Source organism: Peromyscus eremicus, unplaced genomic scaffold, assembly GCF_949786415.1.
Source record: "Peromyscus eremicus unplaced genomic scaffold, PerEre_H2_v1 PerEre#2#unplaced_250, whole genome shotgun sequence".
Lineage (NCBI taxonomy): Eukaryota > Metazoa > Chordata > Mammalia > Rodentia > Cricetidae > Peromyscus > Peromyscus eremicus.
The window spans coordinates 272,071-284,981 of NW_026734486.1; the positions used below are offsets into that span (position 1 = coordinate 272,071).

At 51.9% G+C, this 12,911-nt stretch overlaps 1 pseudogene; it reads left to right on the forward strand.

Moving 5' to 3' along the window:
* Nucleotides 1-386: 386 nt before the first annotated feature.
* LOC131901728 (fibroblast growth factor receptor 3-like) lies at nucleotides 387-12,534 on the forward strand (annotated as a pseudogene).
* Nucleotides 12,535-12,911: the final 377 nt, after the last annotated feature.

The window sequence follows — 12,911 nt, forward strand, 5'->3', positions numbered from 1 at the left end:
GCCTTCTCATTGGTTGTAAACCCAACCACATGACCGCCTCATCACGGCCTGTCTGTATAGACCTCCAGGTTTTCTATGGTTGGTACTGAGGTTAAAGGCGTATGTCTCCAATGCTGGCTGTATCCCTGAACACACAGAGACTTACCCAGCTCTGCCTACCAAGTGCTGGGATTACAAGCGTAAGCCACCTCTGCCCTGCTTTCCTATGGCTTGCTAATAGCTCTGACTCCTGGGCAACTTTATTTATTAACATACAAATAACATTTTAATACAAATAAAATATCACCATAGGCTCTTGTGGCAATGTTGCTATAAATAAATTTGTATTGTATCAATCTTTTAAATTAAAAGAAGTTTTGTCTGGTGGGCTCGGCTGAGGGTCACACATGGACGATGGGCACAAGGGCCAACTGTTAGAGGGAGACAGAGCAACACTGCCACAGGTGAGGACAGTGGACTGAGAAGGGATGCAGAGGAATAGAGACCCCAGGGTGCACAATTCTGTGTGGCAAGGGCTAATGGGCCCTGGAGCCTGGATTCCTAGTTTTGCAGGAGTTTGCAGAGTAACAACTTGTTTATTGTTGTCAGGAAGTCTAGTCCAGTGGGTTGGGAGGACTAAAAGAATACAATGAAACATTCAGTTAAAAGTCTTCCAAAGCTTGCTTAACTAACTACACAAAATCCTAGAAAAACTGAGGAGAGGGTTTAGAGTAAATGGATCCCAAACACCATAATTAAATTTCCCTTAATTTTACTAGTTGGGGTTAAAAAAAAAAACTTAGGGAAGATACATTTGTCAGGTAGGAGGGCTCTGCAGCCAGGGAGGAAAGAGGAGGGAGGGACCACAGAAGGTGGGATGGTCTGGTGCCCTGGGGCAGGTACTTGTGCTCCCGACCCCCTACTGCATGCTCTGGTAAACACACAACTCTCCTCCCACAGACTCCAGAGTGGAACCCTCCCATTGGCCAAGGAGCCAGGCCTTGGGTATATAACATGCTCACACCTGGTGCTTGAGGATTCCACTACCATCTCCAGTCATGGGAGCCCTGGCCTGCTTGCCAGTGCTGTGCATAGTGGTTGGGGCCAGAGTTGCCTCCCGGCCTCCTAGCACAGAGCTTGTGAGGGGAGAAGCAGGTATGGACTGACTCAAGATTCCTGACAGCAGGGTGGGATGTGTTGGGGGTATGGTGGTGGCCATCAGAGGCTTTGGGAATGGCAAACAGCCCTTGAGTGAGTAGGGGTTGTTAGGTTGAGTAGCACCATGGGCAACAGTGAGTTTGGTTTAACCCATAACCAACAGATTGCGATGTGGTAGTGTATGAGGTGTCTGGGGCCTTGGTGCCACTACCCAAGTGGGAGGCAACCCAGGGCGTGGTTCACAGTGCAGGGAGCCGCTGAGTTCCTCAGCCTAAGCATTCAGGAGGGCCGTTTGCTAAGTTTCCATAATTCCCATCGTTGACCAGAAGTGTCTTCTGTTGGTTTCCAAGGCCTCCAGGACAGTTCTTGCTCAGCTTCAGCCAAAATGAAGGCTAGAGTTTGGGGGTGGGCTGGAGTACCCTGACCAAAGCTTAGCTTCTGTCACCCAGTGTCTCACATGACAAGGTGACAGCTTCAGGGCCTCCATTCCTCTCTTTGCCTATAGGTGTCTTGAGGGTTGGTCTCTCAGAGGCACATCTCTGTAGACTACACTCCGGGAGGTGACGGGCAGGTGTCCCAAGAGCCCAGCATCAGCTATGCAGCCTGGCTGGCCAGCAAGTTCTGATGGGACACTGAATTCCATCAAACTAGGCTCGAGTGTGAGGCTTGACCCCTCCCCCCTTAGGTAAATATGTGTATACAGGCTCTCCCTAACCTCTGCTCCCCTATGCCTGGCTCTAGCATGGCAATGCGGGCCAATGGCCTGATATTGCCACACCAAGAATGGTGAGCTGTTGCCCACTGAGCAGGTGTCCCAGCAGCCATTCCTTTGAACCTTGGTGTTTGTACCCCGGTGGCCCAGCTCCCTGCTGCCTCCCCAGTCCCCCACTGCCCGCATCCATGGCAGCTCAGCCTCCCCAGGAGGTCTGAGTAGGGCTGCAGTACCTGCTAGATGAGGCAGCTTGGTTCTCCCAGCTCCCCTAATACTCTTCCTTCCTCAGCAGCTGCGGCTCCTGCAACTTTTTTTTCTTTTCTTCTTTTTTTAATTAATGGAAGTGTGCTGGAAGGTTGAGCGTGCGTGTCATTCGGCTGTCTTGACAGCAGCTGTCAGGAGGTCAGCCTATTCTGAGCATCAGCTTGCATGGAGGTGCTTCCTCAGGAGCCAAATGGCCACTGACCGGGGACCATATTAATGTTAGGCGAAGACATTGCTCCCTGTGTCTAGTGTCAGTGATCTCAGGTCAAAGGGGATGCAGATGCTGTCTGTGCTCCAGGCAGTGAAGGTGGACTGGCCGGACATGCACCAGCTCTTTCCCACCCAGGGAGTTGACAGGCCAATAAATTTAATCCTTTTCCTTAACTAGATGGGTCTTGTAGTGAAAATACAGACATGGTTGGCACTCTCTCTGGAGCATAAATTACCAAGCAAGAGCTGGCTGGACCTAAGGGCTGTGGGTCAGGGCTAGGCCCCAGCCACACTGGCCACCCCTGGTAGGTAGGGCAAGCTGGATTTGTGTGCTCAGTAGGGGGAAGTAGTAGCTACAGTGGTTCTAGAGCTTCCCAATGCTATGACCCTTTAATACATTTCTTCATGTTGTGGTGACCCCCAACCATAAAACTATTTCATTGCTATTTCTTTCTCCCCCCCCCCCCCCCGAGACAGGGTTTCTCTGTGTAGCTTTGCGCCTTTCCTGGAACTCACTTGGTAGCCCAAGCTGGCCTCGAACTCACAGAGATCCACCTGGCTCTGCCTCCCAAGTGCTGGGATTAAAGGCGTGCATCACCACCGCCCGGCCATTGCTATTTCTTAACTGTGATTTTGCTAGTGTTATGAATTGTAATCTAAAATATCTGTGTTCTCCAATGCTCTGAAGGCTCATGGGGGTGTGAGCCTTCCATTAGCCTGTGATCTGACACTACCTCCTCAGGGTGTACCATATTCTGTGTTGTCTCAAGCCCCATCCTACACTGTCCTTCTCTTGTTCCCTGCATGACTCATGACACAAATGCTTTAGGCCCTGTGACCCTGGAATGGGATCACAGGGTTGGATCTGCCGTTGCCTGAGTCCCCCAAAGTCTAGGTGTCTGGGCTGTGCTGGCTCCTGACAGACAGATCAAATGTCAGCTCAGCTGATTCAGGGCCATTTCCAGTCCCCACTCCCTATCTCCAGCAATCTGGCTCTCCATGGGGCTGGCCTGGGGGATGCTGCGTCTTCCCCTAGTCACTCTCCTGCTCTGGGTACTTGTGGGAATAGCTTGACCTTTTTGTCCTGCCCTGCCTAAACTGGAATTAACTGGCTGTTGCCTTAGGGCCACAGTTGCACTGAGGCTACTGACTAGACTGTTGTTGGTCTTCTGTGATGCCTCATGCAGCTTCCAGCCTTCATTGCCCCCATAGGATGAGGCAGCAGGACTGGAGAGCTGGCTAGAAGGGCCCTTGATGGGAGGTCCACCCAGGAACAGGCTGAAAGCTGTGGCTCTGTGTGACTTCATGGAGTCCCACATTGGGGACAGTCCCTCTGGCTGTCAGAATCCTGGTGTACTTTGGATCTGTGGGATGACTCTGGGATAGGCCAACTGGGACTGGTGTGGCCTGAGTGGGCATTGAATCTAGGCTGTGCATCCACAGAATTGCAAGTGACAGTGTAACCAGTCCATCTGTATCTCTGGAAGGAGGTCTGATCAGCAGGACTACCTGCCCCTGTCCTGGGCCCTGTGCCAAGCTGCTCCTGTGATGGGCATTGTTGGGTCCTAGCAGGAAGGTCTAGGTGTGATTGCCAGCTGGTGGTGTGTCCCTAAGTGTGAGGCCTTTGGGTCTCCTCATAAGCTGGACACCATCTGAGTAGGGGAGAGGTGTATGTATGGCCACCTGTGTCTAACCACCCGAGGGGCTACATTACTCCAGTTTCTTAACCCTCAGGATAGGTGGCTATCTCCACTTGGCTGTGATTCTAGCTCCAATTGGCTCACATGGCCACTCTGATGTCCCCTGGCAACGCATGGTCCTCATTTGTGAAATGGGGGTCCCAGGTCCTCAGACACCCCATGAGCTCATATGGACCTACCCTAGACTGCCGACCTGAGTAATATCCAGACTGCTGTCCTTAATGTTTGTCTGTCCTATTTTCCTAACTGGCTGTTGTATCTAGTGGGCATATAAGCTGCAAGTCACAGACTGCCTCGGTCCAAGGCCCCAAACTAGTATACTTCTGCTGCTGGTGGAAGTGTGTGAATAGAACTCTCTTGGTGTATGCAATCAAGTGCCTTGCATTCTTGAATGACCCTGTGTCTTCCCTCCTTTCTTTCTTTCTTTTTTTATTTTTGTGTGTTTGTTTCTTTGTCTTTATTTTTAATTTTCAAGACAGGGTTTCTCTGTGTACCTCTGGCTGTTCTGGAACTCACTCTGTAGATCAGGCTGGCCTCAGATCCAGAGATTCACATGCCTCTGCCTCTTGAATGCTTGGTTTAAAGGTGTGCAACACCACCCAGCATTCTTCTCTCTTTTCTTTTTTTTTTTTTTTTTTTTTTTTTTTTTGGTTTTTCGAGACAGGGTTTCTCTGTGTAGCTTTGCGCCTCTCCTGGGACTCACTTGGTAGCCCAGGCTGGCCTCGAACTCACAGAGATCCGCCTGGCTCTGCCTCCCAAGTGCTGGGATTAAAGGCGTGCGCCACCACCGCCCGGCTCTTCTCTCTTTTCATTTATTTTTATTTTGTTCATGACACAGTCTCACACTAGCCCAGGCTAGCCATGAGCTCGTGTCAATCCTTCTGACTCAGGCTTCTGAGTGTATGAGTCACCACACCAGATGTCTGATTCCTCTCCATCAAACTGTGTTAGAATAAGATGTGAGTTGGGTGCTAAGAACGCAGTGAAAGGGCTCCCTATCCTTTCTCTGAGCTTTGATCCAGAGGCCAGAGAACGACGGCCTGTCTCTCACTTGTTTTTTCCCTTCCTGTGAGCTAAGGATTGGTTGTACATTTCCAAATAGTGGAAGGATCAGAGGAAGAAAAATGTGGGTCTTTTTTGCTGGTGCTGGGAATGAGCTTAAGACTTCAGATATTCCAGGCAAGTGATGTACCCTAGAACTGCCCCCACCCTTCAGGACACTTTGAGATCTTCCAGCCACTAGGAGGGCTGCTGTGCTTCTTCTGTGTCATCTTTGGAAGACTGTCGGCAGCGATAAGTTTGCTGCCTTCATCTTAAATGCCCTTTTCTGTCCTGTCCCAGTTATGCTGTGTTTGCTTAAGTTGTTTGTGTGAAAATGTGCAGTTGGGTTCTTGAAAGTGCTGGGGTTCAGTTCCCCTGTGTTTTTTCCTGTTTGGAAAACAGTGTCCGGCTTACCTCCGGATACAGAGTAACCATTCCTTGACCCCTGCTGTTAGAGGGGTGTATAAGCCCATGTTTGTGTGAACAAAGAGCTTTGCTGATGAACGGAGACTGGGTGTCCTGAGTGCTGTTTAACCTCAGCGTCCCTCGCCAGATTTCCTGCTCCAGCTGAGTGGGTCGAGGCAGAAGACAGCTTCCTCCTGCAGGACAGAGCCAGAAGGCTTAGCACAGACCATTGACAGAGCTGAGATGCGGATGTCACTGGACTCTTACTGAAATAGTTTGCCCACTCCTGGTTTGAACGTAGTCCGTCCAGACCCCAAGCCCCAGGAGCATGCCCCTCACTTGCCTGCCATGGCCTTTGCTAGTGTGTTTGCAAAGTAAAGTGTGGGCTTTCACTTACTACTTGGGAGACTCTTTCACAGCTTTCCAATTCATCCACAGAGGTCCCAGGGCCTGAGCCTCTCCAGCAGGAGCAGGTGGCCTTTGGCAGTGGGGACACCGTGGAGCTGATCTACTGTCTTCCTGGAGGAGCCTCCACAGGCTGAACTGTTTGGTCTAAGGATGGCACAAGGCTGGCAGCCTCCCACCGCATCCTGGTGGGGCCCCAGAGGCTACTAGTGCTGAATGCCTCCCGTGAGGATGCGGGGGTCTACATCTGTCATCAGCAGCTCCCTCGGGGTATGAGGTACCGTTTTACTGTGCGTGTGACAGGTAAGTGCTTGGTGGCTGAGGCTGCCAAATGTGTTGAGCAGCTGCATGGCCAGGGAGGTCAGGGCAGTCCTAGGCAGGGTGGATGGAGTATCTCTGGCTCAAGAGTGTTGTTGGCTGTAGACAGAGAGTAGAGGATACCCTCAAGGATGTGCTGTCTGAAGGAGTGGTGTTGCAAAGGAAGGATCCTGAAGGCAGGGAGCAGTGGGCCCTGAAGGTGGAGAGCAGTGAGCTCTAAAACCAGGGAGCAGCAGATCTCTGGATGTGGTAGTGTCACAGGACCACTGCTTGCTTATAACTGTTGCAGATGCTCCAGCCTTAGGAGACGATGAAGATGGGGAGGATGTGGCTGATGACACAGGTGAGATCAGAGTCTAGGCACACTGAGCTAGTCAGGGTCAGGCTGCTTCCTTCCTGTAGGCTGGTTGTCAGAGGACACTGGGACAGGTGGACAGTGCTCCAGGAGCAGTGAGAGGGCAGGGCAGCCCTGTAGGAATTTTGGTGTGGACTCTGGTGGGAAGGAGCATCACAAGTGCCAGCAAGCCAGGCAGGGAGCTGAGGTTGCCACTGATGAGTAAGTAGATGCAAGGATTAAGGGGACTAGTGTCTACTTCAGGCCAGCAGGAGGGGAGGAGTACCATGCTGAGGCTTATGTTGTAAAGGGGGCATCACAGATTGGGTGTGAGTAATGAGGGCACATGGATGGCAGTGCCCATATTATGGCCTAGAACTATGGCAGGAGAGAGAGAAAGTATGTGTGTACATGAAGGCCATCCTGGGTCCAGACATTGTATGTGGAGGTGGCTATGACTCTGAGACTAGGCTGGTGTTGACTGAGTACACAACCATCTGTGGCCTTCTGGGGTAGAGTGGGAAAGGTGTTGAGAATCAGAGAGACAAAATTATTGGGAAAAAAGGGTAATGAATTTATGAGTGTGTGTGGGTGAGGAAAGCAGGTATAAAGGCTTGTATGAGATTTCAGAGTGGAACCCTCATGGAAATGGACTTGGATTCTAGGACTGAAGCCAACAAAGGGTAATAGTCCTGAGAAGTGGGTTGGCTTCTCGTTTCCCCTTTCCCTTTGGCTACCAGGTTGTTCAGAGCAAAATTTCTAGCCCAGTTGCTCTATAGCTCCTGCCCCAACCACATTACCAGTGCCTTTGCCCTAAGTTCATGTTGGTTGTGTTTAGTATTTATGCCCCACATAGGCTTAGGTAAGGTGCCAGATGGGTCTCCTTCTTGACCTTGCCTGGCAGCGGGCAGCATTAAGTCACTGAAGTCTCCCAGTGTGGCTGTCATCTGTGAAGCCCATTGGCCACACTTGGAGCCTGCGAGGGCAGCTCAGAGCTAGGAGAGGCCCCTCACCAGTGTCTGCACACTTTACTCCTACTTTGTATGGCGGTTCCTCCTCCTAGGGATTCATAGGGCCCTACGGTTGAGTTGCCGTGGAAGGCCCTGCCCCAGCTTCCCTTCTCTGTTCCGGAAATCTGCTGTCTCTCTCAGTTTCCTCATGAGTCCCACAATATGGCATCCTGTTGTTGGTTGTTTTTACTCTACTCTTTGGGGGCCTGCCATCCAGCTCCTAAATAAACACAGAAACTTCCTCTTACTTATGATTACCTGGCTTCAGCTTGGCTTATTTCTATCCAGCTTTTCTTAAATTATCCCATTTACCTTCTGCCTCTGGGATTTTCTCTTTCTCTATTCTGTATACCTTTCTTTACTTCTTACTCCGTGGCTGGTTGTGTAGCTGGGTGGCTGGCCCCTTGCATCCTCTTCTCCCTTTCTTGTTCCTTCTCGATCTTTCTTCTTCTATTTATTCTCTCTGCCGGCCAGCCCCATGTCTTTCTTTCTCCTGCCCAGCTATTGGCCATTCAGCTCTTTAGTAGACCAGTCGGATGTTTTAGGCAAAGTAACACAACTTCGCAGAGCTAAATGCAACGTAAAAGAATGCAGCACATCTCTGCATCATTAAACAAATATTTCACAGTATAAACAAATGTAACACATCTTCACCTAATATTGCACAACAGCATCGTCCACCCAGCAAAGAGGAAGGAGGGAACTCAGTGTGGGAGAAGCATGAACTGAAGGGTCCCTACCAGGCCCTGGGCACTGCAGAGGCTAGCTCAAGTTTGCCACACTGGTGGAATGACCTGACTTGGATACCTCCCAGAATCTACATCCAACTGGGTTCTACCTCCTGGGTACCTGCACCTGTGGACCTGCTTCAGCGGGAGAGAAGAGGACATGCCCAAGTCTGAGAGTAGGGCGGCCATGGATAAAGTGTTCAGGCAAAGCAAAAGAGTCTCAGTACAGATGAGGATAAGGCTAGAGGATGGGTAGTTAGGGCAGCTTTGCAAGGGTGCACAATTATGCTATTATGAGCACTTCATCATCAGGGGCCCCTTACTGGACTCGACCGGACCATATGGACATGAAACTGTTGGCTGTGCCAGCCACCAGCACTGTACGCTTCCACTGGGCAGCCGCCAGCAACCCCACCCCCTCCATCTCCTGGCTGAAGAATGGCAAGGAATTCTGAGGGGAGCATCGCATAGGGGGCATCAGGGTGGGTCTGGGAAACGGGCACAGATGGGTAGGGTCTGGATACAGAGGGTGTAGCCTGTGTCTACTCACCTACTAACTTTACCTGCAGCTTAGGCACCAGCACTGGAGCCTGGTCATGGAGAGTGCGGTGCCTTCTGATGGTGGCAACTATACGTGCGTGGTACAGAACGAGTTTGGCAGCATTCAGCAGACTTACACACTGGACGTGCTGGGTGAGGGCCAGGCTGGGTGATTAAGGCATGTCAGCCTTGGGCCCTTTGACCCACCGCACCTGACCTAGCTGTGTCTTACAGAGCGCTTCCCACATCGGCCCATCCTGCATGCTGGGCTGCCAGCCACCAGACAGCCACTGAGGGCAGTGACGTAGAGTTCCACTGCGAGGTGTATAGTGATGCCCAACCACACATCCAGTGGCTGAAGCATGTTGAGGTGAATGGCAGCAAGATGGGCCCTGATGGCAAGCCCCATGTCACCGTACTCAAGGTGGGCTCTGCTGTTGGCAGGTGGTTGGGTGGATGGGTTGTCTGGGAGTGCCTTGGCCCTGGTCCATAAGTCCCTTTTTGGCTGAGGGATACCTTGGGACTTAGGTCCAGGTGTTGGAGCTTCTGAGAAGGTGCAGATGGGTCCCAGTGCTTATCACCTACTCTGAGCTCCAGGCAGGCTCTGTGTTACTTGTGCCTTGCCATGGGACTTGTTTCCCTGTCTGGTCCGAGGACTGGGCCTGCCCAAGGCTTCTCTTGAGTAACCGTTGTGGTGGCTCAGGGCAGGAGGATGTCTGCTGAGCTAGTACCCTGTGGACCCTAGAGGACAGGCTACCTACTCCCCAGCTGTACTGTAGCACTGGCTACATCCTGGCTTCACTGGCTCTGTCCTGCCTCCCTCTGCCTGTAGCTTTGTTCCATGTCCGCAGGTCGGGGCCACTTGAGAGTTCAGACTTTGCAACACTGAAGCCCAAAGAAAAACATCTGTTGAGAGACAAGGAAATCTAGTTGGGGAGAGGAACAGGTGTTGGCAGGAGCTGGAATCCTGGATATTGAGAGAGGCCACTAGAGCCATGTCCAGTGTGATCTCCTCCCTCCCTCCCTCTCCCCAACCCCCCTCCTCTCTCTCTCTCTCTCTCTCTCTCTCTCTCTCTCTCTCTCTCTCTTTGTGTGTGTGTGTGTGTGTGTGTGTAGGGTGGACACAGAGGCCACTTCTGTGAAACCACAGCTACCACTGTCATTATGTCCCTCCCTTCAGGCAGCCTTCCAGGTGTTGCTGCCCGATCCCCAGCCCATTATTTGGGATCTCCCTTGCCCCGCCTTGTCCTCATGTTCTTCTGGAGCTGGCTTGGGATGTCCCCACTGTCCTGGATCAGTGAGACTCCTGAGGCAGATGCACAACTCCATCCAGCCGATGTGTTGGAGTGGGATAGGGGCAAGTACCTCTGCCGATCCATCAATTCCATAGGCGTGGCTGAGAAGGCATCTTGGCTGCATGTTCACAGGCCTCAAGCAGATGATGACTGTTCTGTGCCTACCTGGCTAGCTAAGCTGCAGCTCCAGGGCCCCGGCTGTGGGCCTGCCCAATGCCGTGCGCCACCCCTTTCCTGCTTGACCCCACCTGTGGCTCACATTCTACTTGTGATGCCTTGATAATAGTGGTAGCTCCCACCAGCACTGACTGACTTCCTCCTTCAAAGCCCCTCAGGCCTGTGTGTCCTCTTGCATACTCCACTTGCATGCTTCAAAGGTCCTTAGAACCTGCCAGGGGTTGAGCCCCATGCTGTTTGAGAACAGCGACTTTCTACCCGTCTCTGGCTGACACTGATGCCTCTGGCTTCCTGTCCATACATCTGTCTGCTCATCTTTCCTTCTGCACATCTCCTATTTCTGCTCTAATTCTGCATGTTGCCTCTTTGTGGCACCATGCTCTTCCCACCTGCCTGTTGCTCACCTTGGACAGGGAATTGCCCACCAAGTGAGAGACTGACTTCAGGTTCAGTGGCTTGGTACAGGATGCAGAGGGCCCTGAGCCTCCATGGCTGTGGCAGGGCTGTGGTGGTGGCAAAGGGAACATTTCCCTTGAAGCCTGACTGCATCATCTCCTTGTGGACTGTGCTGTGGTACCCAAAGGGAGGTGCTGGTGCTTGCCTATTGCTCTCTGTTCTCTCTTTGTAGACATCAGGCACTAACACTGCCGACAAGGAGCTAGAAGTTCTGTCCTTGCGCAATATCACCTTTGAGGACTCAGGGGAGTACACTTGCCTGGCAGGCAATTATTTCGGGTTTCCCATTGCTCTGCATGGCTTGAGGTGCTGCCAGGTACTGGCTTCTGCTGCTTCTGTGTCTGTCCTCTTGTGCTGCCTCAGAACATAACAAAGCTGCTGCCAGGGACAGCAGGGGATCCCTTACAACTTACTGCAGTCCATCCTGTGGTAATCACCCTGGTATTGTGTTTGGTATGGGAACATCAACCTTCCCCATCTTGGTCTTGCAAAGGCCTCCCCCTCAATCCTCCAGGTGGGTTTCCACAGTCTTGCCTTGAGGCTCTGGGATCGCCTGGGAGCCTTGTGGGTATTGTGGGTGCTTCTGGCTCTGCCAGGCTTCTCTCCTGAGTCTGGCCCCTACTGACTCACAGATGTTTTTGACTACCAAGGTGAGTGGGGGACGTAGGTCACCCAGCTCTGCAGGTCCCTTTCCCACAGGTACCTGGGGTTCAGGCTGATGGGAAGTCCCATAAGGCCTCATAAAGCCCCAACATTCATGTCTTTGCAGCTGAGAGAGAACTGGCAGAGGGTAATGAGGCCGGCAGCTTATCCAAGGGCATCATCAGCTTCTGGGTGGGCTTCTCCCTCTCAATTTTGATGGCAGCAACTGTGACACTCTGCTACCTGCATAAAGCCACAAGAAAGGGCCTGGGCCCTCCTGCTGTTCACAGGAGTTCTCGATTCACACCTGAGCGAAAGGTAACTGAAAATAGATACCAGATTTTGATCTTTCCGTTGTGCTTTGAGCCTCCTAGAGTCCCAGCCATGCCCAGGGCCTGCCAGGAGACATTTCTCTGCAGTCAGATGGGCTGACTATTCCCTGTTCCTCTTCTCCACATAGATCCCAAGCTACTCTGAAATGCAAAACAATTTTGAGTCTTCAGTAACCACTGTATGAGCATCCCTCTTCTTGGCCCTACATTCTGCCTCACATAGACTTGACCTTGCCTCTCCTAGGAGTTATACCACATCAGCTCTTTTCCAATGCCCAGCACCCACTGTGTGGCACCAACCTATTCCCAATGATCCAAGCAGGTGACCGTGGAGTCCTACTCCTCCGTGAACTCTGACATACCCCTGGTCCACATCGTCTGCCCATTCTCAAGAGAACATACTGTTATGGCTAATAGTTCTGAGCTTGAGCTGCCTGCTGACCCAAAGTGGGAAATATCTAGAACTCGGTTAGTGCTGGTGAGGGACACAATGTACTTGGTGGGGTTCTGTGGTTGGGGGCTAGATGGCTACCAGGCAGAAGCCTGTTGGAGGTGGGATGAAATACTCCTGAGGTAGGGTCCAGGGTGAGGTCTCAGGGGTTACTCTGTCTATGGATGCAGTGGCACAGGGCCATGAGGGCTGGGGGTACTGGGCACATACTCACTGCCTCTGCTTCTTTGGCCAGGTTGACAATCGGCAATCCTCTGGGAGAAGGCTGCTTTGGCCAGGTTTTTATGGCAGAGGCTATTGGCCTTACCATGGACAGCACTGCCAAGCCTGTCATCGTGGCTGTGAAAACGCTGAAAAGTAAGAAGGGAGAGAAGTAATACAGGGCATTGGGGACTATAGGGCCATCCTGTGCAACTATATCCTCACTACTTGTGAGGACTGGTTCTGAGGTTTGTCCCTGTCGGGGCTTGGGGATAATAGCTGGTGAGGAATTCTTAGCTGCTGGCTGGTCCCTAGAGCAAAGTGTTGGACCCACGGAGACAAACTGTCTTAGCTTTTCATTCCCAGGGTGAGGACAGCTGGGCTTGGGAATGCCTGCCTGTGATCCATAGTGCCTGGCACAACCTCAGGGTGACCAGTTTAGAGGTACCAAGGAGAGGATTCAAGAAAGTCCATAGGAGGGAACCAGGGGGTTGTGGAGGAAGTACTCTGGGACTGTTCAGCTTCCAAGCTGCCTTGCAGAGAAGAGATCCTA